General features: G+C 48.8%; 1 protein-coding gene across 2 annotated transcripts in view; it reads left to right on the top strand.

Moving 5' to 3' along the window:
* Positions 1–10,486, top strand: part of LOC119091826 (solute carrier family 45 member 3) — a 39,250-nt gene that overhangs the window by 10,539 nt on the left and 18,225 nt on the right. Inside the window, exons 2-3 of one of the 2 annotated variants that reach the window (XR_005093442.1) lie at positions 7,941–8,164; positions 8,714–8,894. The gene's annotated coding sequence lies outside the window, so the exon portion shown is untranslated. Of the gene's footprint in view, positions 1–7,940; positions 8,165–8,713; positions 8,895–10,486 lie in introns of those variants that run through there. The other variant, XM_037214718.1, reaches the window with a different exon arrangement.

The raw sequence follows: 10,486 nt of genomic DNA, 5'->3' as shown, positions 1-10,486 counted from the left end.
AGTCGCTGGGGTTCTTGGGCTGGGAGGTACCTGGCGCCCTTGCTCTGTGCATACATAGACATGATTCAGATGTAGGTGAGGCAGGACATAGCCATTGATGTCCAGGTTCTGCGGAGCCTCGTTTATGCTTGGTGGTTTCAAGTGAGCTCGGTTTTGGATGACATCTGAAAACCTCAGAAAGGGAAAATGGGTTTGGCCTGTGCGATTAGACAATGTCAGGCAGGAGTGAAAAATTCACATAAAATGTGGGGAGAAGGGGTGAAAAATTCCTCCTCATAGGGTGTTGCGTTACACCCAAAGTTGGCAATTCTAGGACACTGCTCAGCTGTAGCCTTTCTCACAAAGAGTTGTTACAAATAGTTTGTATTTGTAAGTTGTAATTTAGAATGTACAAACTACAACTTCCAACTGTTTCATGAAACTAGCGAAGGTTGTAGAATTCTAGTTGTAAAATTCTGCGCCGTGTGTAATTTCTCAACGCCAATCACCGGCCTTGCCAAGGACGTAAAAAAGTACGCCTGACCGTTTTTTAGCACCCCAAACGCCCAACGCTGACGTGACGTCACTGGAGTCTTGACACAGCGAGAGCAGCGCGCAACCCCGCACGATGCATATTACTATCTGGATACTTGCGTTTTCATTGGTTACAGCTGCATTGCATGCCAAATTTGCTGGGAAAACCACCCTTTCTTTCTTCCGTCCCTAAAAATAGGTTGCGTTATCAAACGATTAGTTCAGTGTAAATTCGGTAAACCTAACCTAAATTACATCGCCCATACTGAGCGGGACGTTGGCGTCAATGCATACAGTCAGGCTCACGCAGTCGGGCTCGCCGTTCTCGCTGTCCCCGCTCCTTCCGGTGCCGGTTTCTGTGTCACCCACGTGCACGTGCCCAGGGTCGCACTCAGAATCCTGGTGGAGCACGAGTGACACAGGGCTTTATGGAAGGCCCCTAGTTAAAGTTCTTAAGTTTTGAGCGCACCTCAAATCTTTCGTCTCTTTCGTTTCTGTTTTTATCCACTTATTCCGACGGGCGTAATCATGAAGGGGCCATGGAATGGGCACTGACACCACATACTTGTTTCGTTTAGGCGGCGTCGTCAGTGAAACACTGGGGGCCACACAATACTTATGGTGCGACATTCTGGTGGCACGGGCGCCGGGCCTCATGATCGATTCAGGAGCCCTCTGAGGAAACACTGGTCCACTTTATGATTCCGGCCGTCCTCCGACGGGAGCAGTTAGTGCGACTCGGAGTAGAGGATTTCAGCGACGCACAATAGTTTCTTGCAGGTACAGGGGAACTACTAAATGACACAGGGATCGCTTTTGATAAAATCAGGCCCCTGGACAAAACGGAGCAAGGTCGTTTGTTGATTAATGGGCCCACTGTCCGACACTTAACCATTAAATTGCGTCAATCAATGCGGGCCCTGTTATTACCCTATTTCCTATCCCCCTTTATTGTCGGGGGACCCAACAATGCAAGAGGCCCGCTGACATTCCAGGTCCCGTCATTGTCCCTTTCTGGCAAACGGGCCCGCTGCCGACTCGGATTCCCTTGCTGACACAGGATCCCTTCTCTGGCACTGTGGCCCCATGATAAAACACAGTGGCTCTTTTTCATCTGTGCTTACCTAGCCTCCGCCGGTACTTGCCATTAGTTCATACCAACAGCAGGGGCACAATCAATATTTTCTTAAGAGGGTGGGGGCAGGCCGCAGCGATAACGCATCACGACAGTTTTTAATTTTCTTCTAAGAGCGCTGTGGTAAATATGAAGACCTGTGGGCAGAATGGAGCGCCCCTTGACTGTGCTCCTCCAAAACAATCAAACTGCAGCGACAGCAGGGTTTGAAGACTATGATATTGTAGGCAGGAGTCGGTTTGTCCCATTTGTGAGTTTGTGAGGGCCCTCGTTTGACACCCGTCTACCTTATTTGGTTGCCCCCTTCACAAATGTTTTGACCTCAATGCTACAAAATCTCAGGAAAATATAAATATCGCAGGGATCTTCTTCAGACATGACCTGCGGTTGACGACCGTTCTACTAAGATAAAGGACTACTCCGTGCCATCAGCTTGAAAAGCTGCCGTACATCAAAATCGAGTGGCCTAAGGGCCGGCGAGAAATGTATTTAGAGCGAGGTTTATTCATAAATACCGCGGTTTTTCATAGTTTCTCACAAGGGCGTAATGTCGATGAATAATTTGTTGGGGGAGGGGGGGGGGGGGGAGGAGGGCGGGAAATGGTTCACCCTATCACAAAATATGCATTTCACCTAGGTCCTAGGTCATCCCCAATGATTTAGAAAAGCTGACGCCCCTGCTTGCAGGATAAAAGAAACACTAACCGAACCAGTGCGACTTTGCTTGCTACTTCCAATCAAAGCTTTATTAATTGCCTTGCCTCCAATCGCTTTGAATGCTGCATCTACCCTACATTTCTGCTACGCCACCACGATCGAGACAGCACCGGCGGGGCCATGACACAGGGCACCAGTGACGTCATTGCCCTGTGCTCAGTCGCACGGGATTCCACCAATGGGAAATCCAACGATGCCCCCCCCCCCCCCTCCCTCCCAGTCCAGTGTTTCATCCGCCAGCTGTAGCCTTTCTCACAAAGGCAGTTTTTTGTACATTTGTGTCGTAGTTTGCAAATTTGTATGTGTAGTTGTAAAAATGTGTTTCATGAAGCAGAAACCGACAAACAACAACTACAAATTACAAATCTACAAAACCACACACAAAAATTGTCAAATCTCTCGAGAATCTCTACAACCGTACCTTGGTATGTTTCATAAAGGCCAGCTGATTTTCCAGCCGTGGCGCATTTGTAAGATTAAAAGTACAAATTACAACTACAAATCAACGATAGCCTACCCCGTTGCAGAATAGGTGATCGTTAGCTTAAGGCAATGCCACTAGCGAAAATGGATTGTGGACGCAAAGCTCGCAGAAGAAGGAGGCTGGCAAGAATCCCCAGGGGCAAAATAAACAAGTAATCGGATGAAGTGGAAGGACAAACAAGCTCGCAGAACGCAATGCTCAGATGAAGTAACCCAGTGATGGTGTTGATGGATTTGATGATCTCTAACTCCGCGTATGGCCCGTGCAATCAAGCGTGCAGCAAATTTATTCCTTTGCGCTATTACCCATCACCATACATGACCTTGGCAGGCGCATCGACCCGATCGAAATCCTGCGTTGTCTTGTGCTCGCACGTTTCAGGGGTGGGAGGGTACTGATGCGAAGGTGGTCATTTTCCGTGAGTGGGCCTGCTGGCATGCAAGTCACTGCCGGGATGAAATGGATGTACAAATGGGTTATGAAATGTCTTAATTTTAAGTGTAGTTTCTACCCATGCAAGTGAAAACAGGCATGTCATCCTATCGAACTGCGGGCATGCAAAGCCATTCACATTGACGCCAACCAGGGACAGCTATCGCCGGGTGTGAACGATGCATGAATCCCATGTCTGTAAGTGGAATATAGGTGTCTATCATGGTAACAGAACACTAGTATTACGCTGGTTCAATGAGTCACCGCTTCGCTGTCGGCCATGACGGTGCCAATATTCTGTTTGTTTGCTTCTGCTTAAAACTGTAAGACGCGCGGTGAATACAGTGACAAATGTACTTGATTGCTGGTATTGGGGAACCTAATGTTCTGCTCCTTGACACTTCCGATACATTTATTTTGTTTTTGTTTGCAAACCGCGGTGTTTACGATTATCCATAGCATAATTTGTTTTCATGCGCTCGTCGGACATTGGCAACATCAGCTGGCGGATGAAACACTGGACGGGGGGGGGGGGGGGGGCATCGTTGGATTTCCCAGGTGGAATCCCGTGCGACTCAGTACAGGGCAATGACGTCACTGGTGCCCTACGTCATAGGCCCCGCCGCTGCCGTCTCGATCGTGGTGGCGTAGCGGAAACGTAGGGTAGATGCAGCATTCAAAGCGATTGGAGGCAAGGCAATTAATAAAGCTTTGATTGGAAGTAGCAAGCAAAGTCGTACTGGTTCGGTTAGTGTTTCTTTTATCCTGCAAGCAGGGGCGTCAGCTTTTCTAAATCATTGGGGATGACCTAGGACCTAGGTGAAATGCATATTTCGTGATAGGGTGAGCGATTTCCCGCCCTCCCCCCCCCTCCCCCAACAAATTATTCATCGACATTAGGCCCTTGTGAGAAACTATGAAAAACCGCGGTATTTATGAATAAACCTCGCTCTAAATACATTTCTCGCCGGCTCTTAGGCCACTCGATTTTGATGTACGGCAGTTTTTCAAGTTGATGGCACGGAGTCCTTTATCCTATTTAGTCCTTTATCTTTGTAGAACGGTCATCAACCGCAGGTCATGTCTGAAGAAGATCCCTGTGATATTTATATTTTCCTGAGATTTTGTAGCATTGAGGTAAAAAAAATTGTGAAGGGGGGGGGGCAACCAAATAAGGTAGACGGGTGTCAAACGAGGGCCCTCGCAAGCTCACAAAGGGGGCAAACCGACTCCTGCCTACAAGATCATAGTCTTCAAACCCTGCTGTCGCTGCAGTTTGATTGTTTTGGAGGAGCACAGTCAAGGGGCGCTCCATTCTGCCCACAGGTCTGCTTCATATTTACCACAGCGCTCTTAGAAGAAAATTTAAAATTGTCGTGATGCGTTATCGCTGCGGCCTGCCCCCACCCTCTTAAGAAAATATTGATTGTGCCCCTGCTGTTGGTATGAACTAACGGCAAGTACGCGCGGAGGCTAGGTAAGCACAGATGAAAAAGAGCCACTGTGTTTTATCATGGGGCCACAGTGCCAGAGAAGGGATCCTGTGTCAGCAAGGGAATCCGAGTCGGCAGCGGGCCCGTTTGCCAGAAAGGGACAATGACGGGACCTGGAATGTCAGCGGGCCTCTTGCATTGTTGGGTCCCCCGACAATAAAGGGGGATAGGAAATAGGGTGGTAACAGGGCCCGCATTGATTGACGCAATTTAATGGTTAAGTGTCGGACAGTGGGCCCATTAATCAACAAACGACCTTGCTCCGTTTTGTCCAGGGGCCTGATTTTATCAAAAGCGATCCCTGTGTCATTTAGTAGTTCCCCTGTACCTGCAAGAAACTATTGTGCGTCGCTGAAATCCTCTACTCCGAGTCGCACTAACTGCTCCCGTCGGAGGACGGCCGGAATCATAAAGTGGACCAGTGTTTCCTCAGAGGGCTCCTGAATCGATCATGAGGCCCGGCGCCCGTGCCACCAGAATGTCGCACCATAAGTATTGTGTGGCCCCCAGTGTTTCACTGACGACGCCGCCTAAACGAAACAAGTATGTGGTGTCAGTGCCCATTCCATGGCCCCTTCATGATTACGCCCGTCGGAATAAGTGGATAAAAACAGAAACGAAAGAGACGAAAGATTTGAGGTGCGCTCAAAACTTAAGAACTTTAACTAGGGGCCTTCCTTAAAGCCCTGCCACTCGTGCTCCACCAGGATTCTGAGTGCGACCCTGGGCACGTGCACATGGGTGACACAGAAACCGGCGCTGGAAGGAGCGGGGACAGCGAGAACGGCGAGCCCGACTGCGTGAGCCTGACTATGCATTGACGCCAATGTCCCGCTCAGTATGGGCGATGTAATTTAGGTTAGGTTTACCGAATTTACGCTGAAATAATCGTTTGATAACGCAACCTATTTTTAGGGACGGAAGAAAGAAAGGGTGGTTTTCCCAGCAAATTTGGCATGCAGTGCAGCTGTAACCAACGGAAACGCAAATATCCAGATCGCAATATGCATCGTGCGGGGTTGCGCGCTGCTCTCGCTGTGGCAAGACACCAGTGACGTCACGTCAGCGTTGGGCGTATGGGATGCTAAAAAGACGGTCAGGCGTACTTTTTTACGTCCTTGGCAAGGCCGGTGATTGGCGTTGAGAAATTACACACGGCGCAGAATTTTACAACTAGAATTCTACAACCTTCGCTAGTTTCATGAAACAGTTGGAAGTTGTAGTTTGTACATTCTAAATTACAACTTACAAATACAAACTGTTTGTAACAACTCTTTGTGAAAAAGGCTACTGGTGTTGCCAATGTCCGACGAGCGCACGAAAACAAATTATGCTATCGATAATCGTAAATACCGCGGTTTGCAAACAAAAACAAAATAAATGTATCGGAAGTGTCAAGGAGCAGATCATTAGGTTCCCCAATACCAGCAATCAAGTACATTTGTCACTATATTCACCGTGCGTCTTACAGTTTTAAGCAGAAGTAAACAAACAGAAAATTGGCACCGTCATGGCCAACAGCGAAACGGTGACTCATTGAACTAGCATAATACTAGTGTTCTGTTACCATGATAGACACCTATATTCCACTTACAGACATGGGATTCATGCATCGTTCACACCCGGCGATAGCTGTCCCTGGTTGGCGTCAACGTGAATGGCGTCGCATGCCCGCAGTTCGATAGGATGGCATGTCTGTTTTCACTTGCATGGGTAGAAACTATACTTAAAATTAAGACATTTCATAACCTATTTGTACATCCATTTCATCCCGGCAGTGACTTGCATGCCAACAGGCCTATTCACGGAAAATGACCACCTTCGCATCAGCACCCTCCCACCCCTGAAACGCGCGAGCACAAGGCAACGCAGGATTTCGATCGGGTCGATGCGCCCGCCAAGGTCATGTATAGTGATGGGTAATAGCGCAAAGGAATAAATTTGCTGCACGCTTGGTTGCACGGGCCATACGCGGAGTTAGAGATTATCAAATCCATCAACACCATCACTGGGCTACTTCATCTGAGCATTGCGTTCTACGAGTTTGTTTGTCCTTCCACTTCCTCCGAGTACTTGTTTATTTTGCCCCTGGGGATTCTTGCCAGCCTCCTTCTGCGAGCTTTGCGTTCACAATCCATTTTCGCTAGTGGCATTGCCTTAAACTAACGATCACCTATTCTACAACGGGGTAGGCCGTCGTTGATTTGTAGCTGTAATTTGTACTTTTAATCTTACAAATACACCACGGCTGGAAAATCAGCTGGCCTTTATGAAACATACCAAGGTCCGGTTGTAGAAATTCTCAAGAGTTTGTCAATTTTTGTGTGTGGTTTTGTAGGTTTGTAATTTGTAGTTGTTGTTTGTAGGTTTCTCCTTCATGAAACACATTTTTACAACTACACATACAAATTTACAAACTACAATACAAATGTACAAAAAACTGCCTTTGTGAGAAAGGCTACTGGTCAGTAAAACTGGCTCGTGGTGCACTGTGGGGCACGCCGTTGACACGCGTCACCACCGGCTCAGGCGACCACACGAGGCCGAAATCAAACTCGGAAGGAGGTGGTACAAAGGCGGCCTGTCCCGCACGCTAAGTTTCTGCCCTGACGTCCGGCGTCATATTCACAAAAGGTCCGCGGTAGTTTTTCGCGACACTGTTCAAACGGTCCCCTGCTCAAGCAAACTCCAAGTTTAGGTTTCTCAGGCTGTCGCAAATAGAAGTACTTGCTGCCTGATTTGTGAAAGGATTGGAGTGCCCTTATATGTGGCAGAACTGTCTCGTTAGCTAAAGATTGTTTTAAAAGGTTTCGGGATCTGTTTCATAAATCCTAAACTAACTTTTCGTGTGTAACATGTTATGATCCGGAATCTGCCATACATGTTGTCGAGACATCTTCTGGGACGAAGGCTGTTTATGCTTCGCCGGGGGATCTCACCCTTTGTCTTTTGTGTTTTGTTTCCGATGATCTGAGGTCCACAAGCTTTTGGAAATATTTCCAAGAGACCTCCGCGACGAAAAAATTGTCTCCTATATTCCTTGTGGATGACCATCCAGGATGCTTTTAAAATCAAAGAAACAGTTCTATCAGCTCCTGTTACACGTTCACCTACCCGTTAATGCTGTTTGTCCGCTGCTAACGACCAGCCGTTTGTGTGTTGGTAGGGTCCCTGAACACCTAACGTCGCGGCCGGATCGGGCTTGGCCGGAGCCAGGTCAGATCATGTTTGACCTCCCCTCCGGCGACACGCCGCTCTCCAAGCTGTTCCTGCTCAACATGGCCGCCTGCGGCGGCGAGCTGGGCTTCTCGTCGGTGACGACGATAGCGCCGACGCTGCTGCGCCGTCAGAACTTCAGCGAGACGGCCATGAGCATCACGATGGGCATAGGTGGGTGGCCCGCCTAGGAGCCGGTTACCAAGGCGGGAAAATGGTCAGCCAAAGACCAAATACACACATGAAAAAGTTTTGCAGCGTGTGACGGGTTATGTTTTAGCAACCAAAGCGTCCACCCGCATACAAATAACGTTTGCTTTTCCTGCACGCGGAAGTGCATTGTGTGCTCTTCTTTCGTGGAACCGAGACGGATGCGCTAGCCCCATGTCCTCCCCTCGGAGTTTGGTCCAGTTGGGTCTGGTTAGGCTTTGGTCTAGTATTATTTTGGGTTTCGAGCACGGAATTTACGTTCTGTTTGCCGGACGACCTTGCGTGTCGGTCACGGGCAACATCAGTTGATATCGACTCCGATAGCTTCAATTCGTCCAGCAAGGTGTCTTCGAAGGCCGGCTCTCCATGCAGATTTACTGGTGTGATTTTAGCCCAGCCACTATGGACTAGTAATTTCTTCCCATTTGCTGTACGGAACGAGGAAGCAGAAAGAGCACTTACCGCCTACGCGTTCGTGCACCCGGAGACTATCTCGCTGATTCGCCGCTGCAGGGCCGTTCCTGGCGCTGCTGGCGATCCCGTTGCTGGGTCAATGGACGGACCGCTGCAGCAGCCGGCTGGGCCGCCGCAAGCCGTTCCTGCTGGTCTACGGCTTGCTGCTGCTGCTCGGCATCACGTGCATCCCGGCCGCTGCCGAGTTGTCGGCCGCCACGGCCGGCCTCGTCTCCACAGAGTGAGCAGGGGTCCACCGACCGACTCCATCCCATCCCGCCCCTCGCCGCGATGGCCAGCGCGAACTCGGTCCGGCCGCGCGGCCCGCCGCAGAACGGTACTACACAGCTCACGGTGGTCCCAGCCTCTCAAAGGCTTCTCCAGGACACGCCCTCAACCATGAGTCGTTTGCACGAAGGTTTGCCAGTTGCTGTGTAAAACATGATATTTTTGAAGCTTTCTTCTTCGCGGATCATGAAAAACCACCCGTGTATGGTGCCCCTCGGCGACAGGATTTTCTAAGCAATCCAACACCCATTCTGAACGCAAATTGACGGCATTGAGGCCGCCAAAGGCGAATTGCATACTTGGTTGCCATGCCTTGTGTTAGGTTTACTATGTTGCTTGGACCATTTGGCTTATTTTACGCACGAAACAGGCGATGAAACGTCACACTGAGCATTGGCCTATTGACCGCACTCATTACTACACAATGTCACTGACAGGTTTATGAGGACTTACGGTTTGGATTGCACTGTCCTCTTTTAACGACTGTCGTATATAACCGACTTTGGATCTGATAACTATGTGTTGTTTTTGCTGTGTAGAAAAGGACGTTACGTGGCAATAACACACGATTTTTTAAACATCATTTTTTGGCAAAATTGTATTTGGAATGTGCAAACAAAAATGTCTACATTACGCGATGCATATTTTTATTCAATGAACGTTAACATGTATAATTTCGTGGCGTGAGCTTCAAATAGTCTTATATTCTGATTATTTGAGGAGCATTTGTACCAGATTTCATGTCTGGTCGCTTCCTCGAAATTCCGTAAACTCTCTTCGGCACGTGCTACATAAGCCGATTCAAGTTTTGTGCTCGACAGCCTTTGGCCACCTGTGCACCAAAAGTGATATGTACCAATACGGTTGCACGTTGTTGTCTCAGTCGAGCTGTTTTGGATCGGCTTCTCTACGACACTGGGTTGTCGGATGCACAGTTCTTCTTTGTGTCGGATTTCGCTTCTCACATACAGAAAACTGACACGATAGTTATGGCTAGATGTGTAGTTTGACAACATATTTGGGGGGGGGGGGGGAATGGGCCGAACCGTGAAAAATGGTGAAGCGTGCCCCAAATACGCCGCCAAACGGCTTTCTCTCCGGATGTGAACAACTCTGTTCTCAAAGGTGTGGGAGTGCCTTGTGTTCCCCCGCCCCGTCACTGAATAAGAAACTTTACCCCTGGCGATGACCTATACCAGCTGCCCGCTTTTTTCCAAGTGATCTGGAGCCAATGAAGGTCTTATTGGACGTTCGGGTCTGTTTATATTGTACCTAGGTCACTCGTGTCAACGTCACAAATAACGGCATGCCTTAACTTTATGCGTGGGTGGTAATGCGAAACTATGGGACGACATGTCGATCTTGACGGAGATGTTGGCGTGACATCGGCCTCAGCCAAGACTTTCAGCCCAAAATCTTAGTTTAGGCTGGACTGTGATGAATTGAGGTTCATAAATGTATCTGTGTGTGTGTGTGTGTGTGTGTGTGTGTGTGTGTGTGTGTGTGTGTGTGTGTGTGTGTGTGTGTGTGTGTGTGTGTGTGTGT

This window comes from Pollicipes pollicipes, unplaced genomic scaffold, assembly GCF_011947565.3.
Source record: "Pollicipes pollicipes isolate AB1234 unplaced genomic scaffold, Ppol_2.1 Scaffold_3447;HRSCAF=4054_pilon_pilon_pilon, whole genome shotgun sequence".
Taxonomy (NCBI): domain Eukaryota; kingdom Metazoa; phylum Arthropoda; class Thecostraca; order Pollicipedomorpha; family Pollicipedidae; genus Pollicipes; species Pollicipes pollicipes.
The sequence above is the reverse complement of the archived record's forward strand: the minus strand, read 5'-3'. Positions and strand labels throughout refer to the sequence as shown.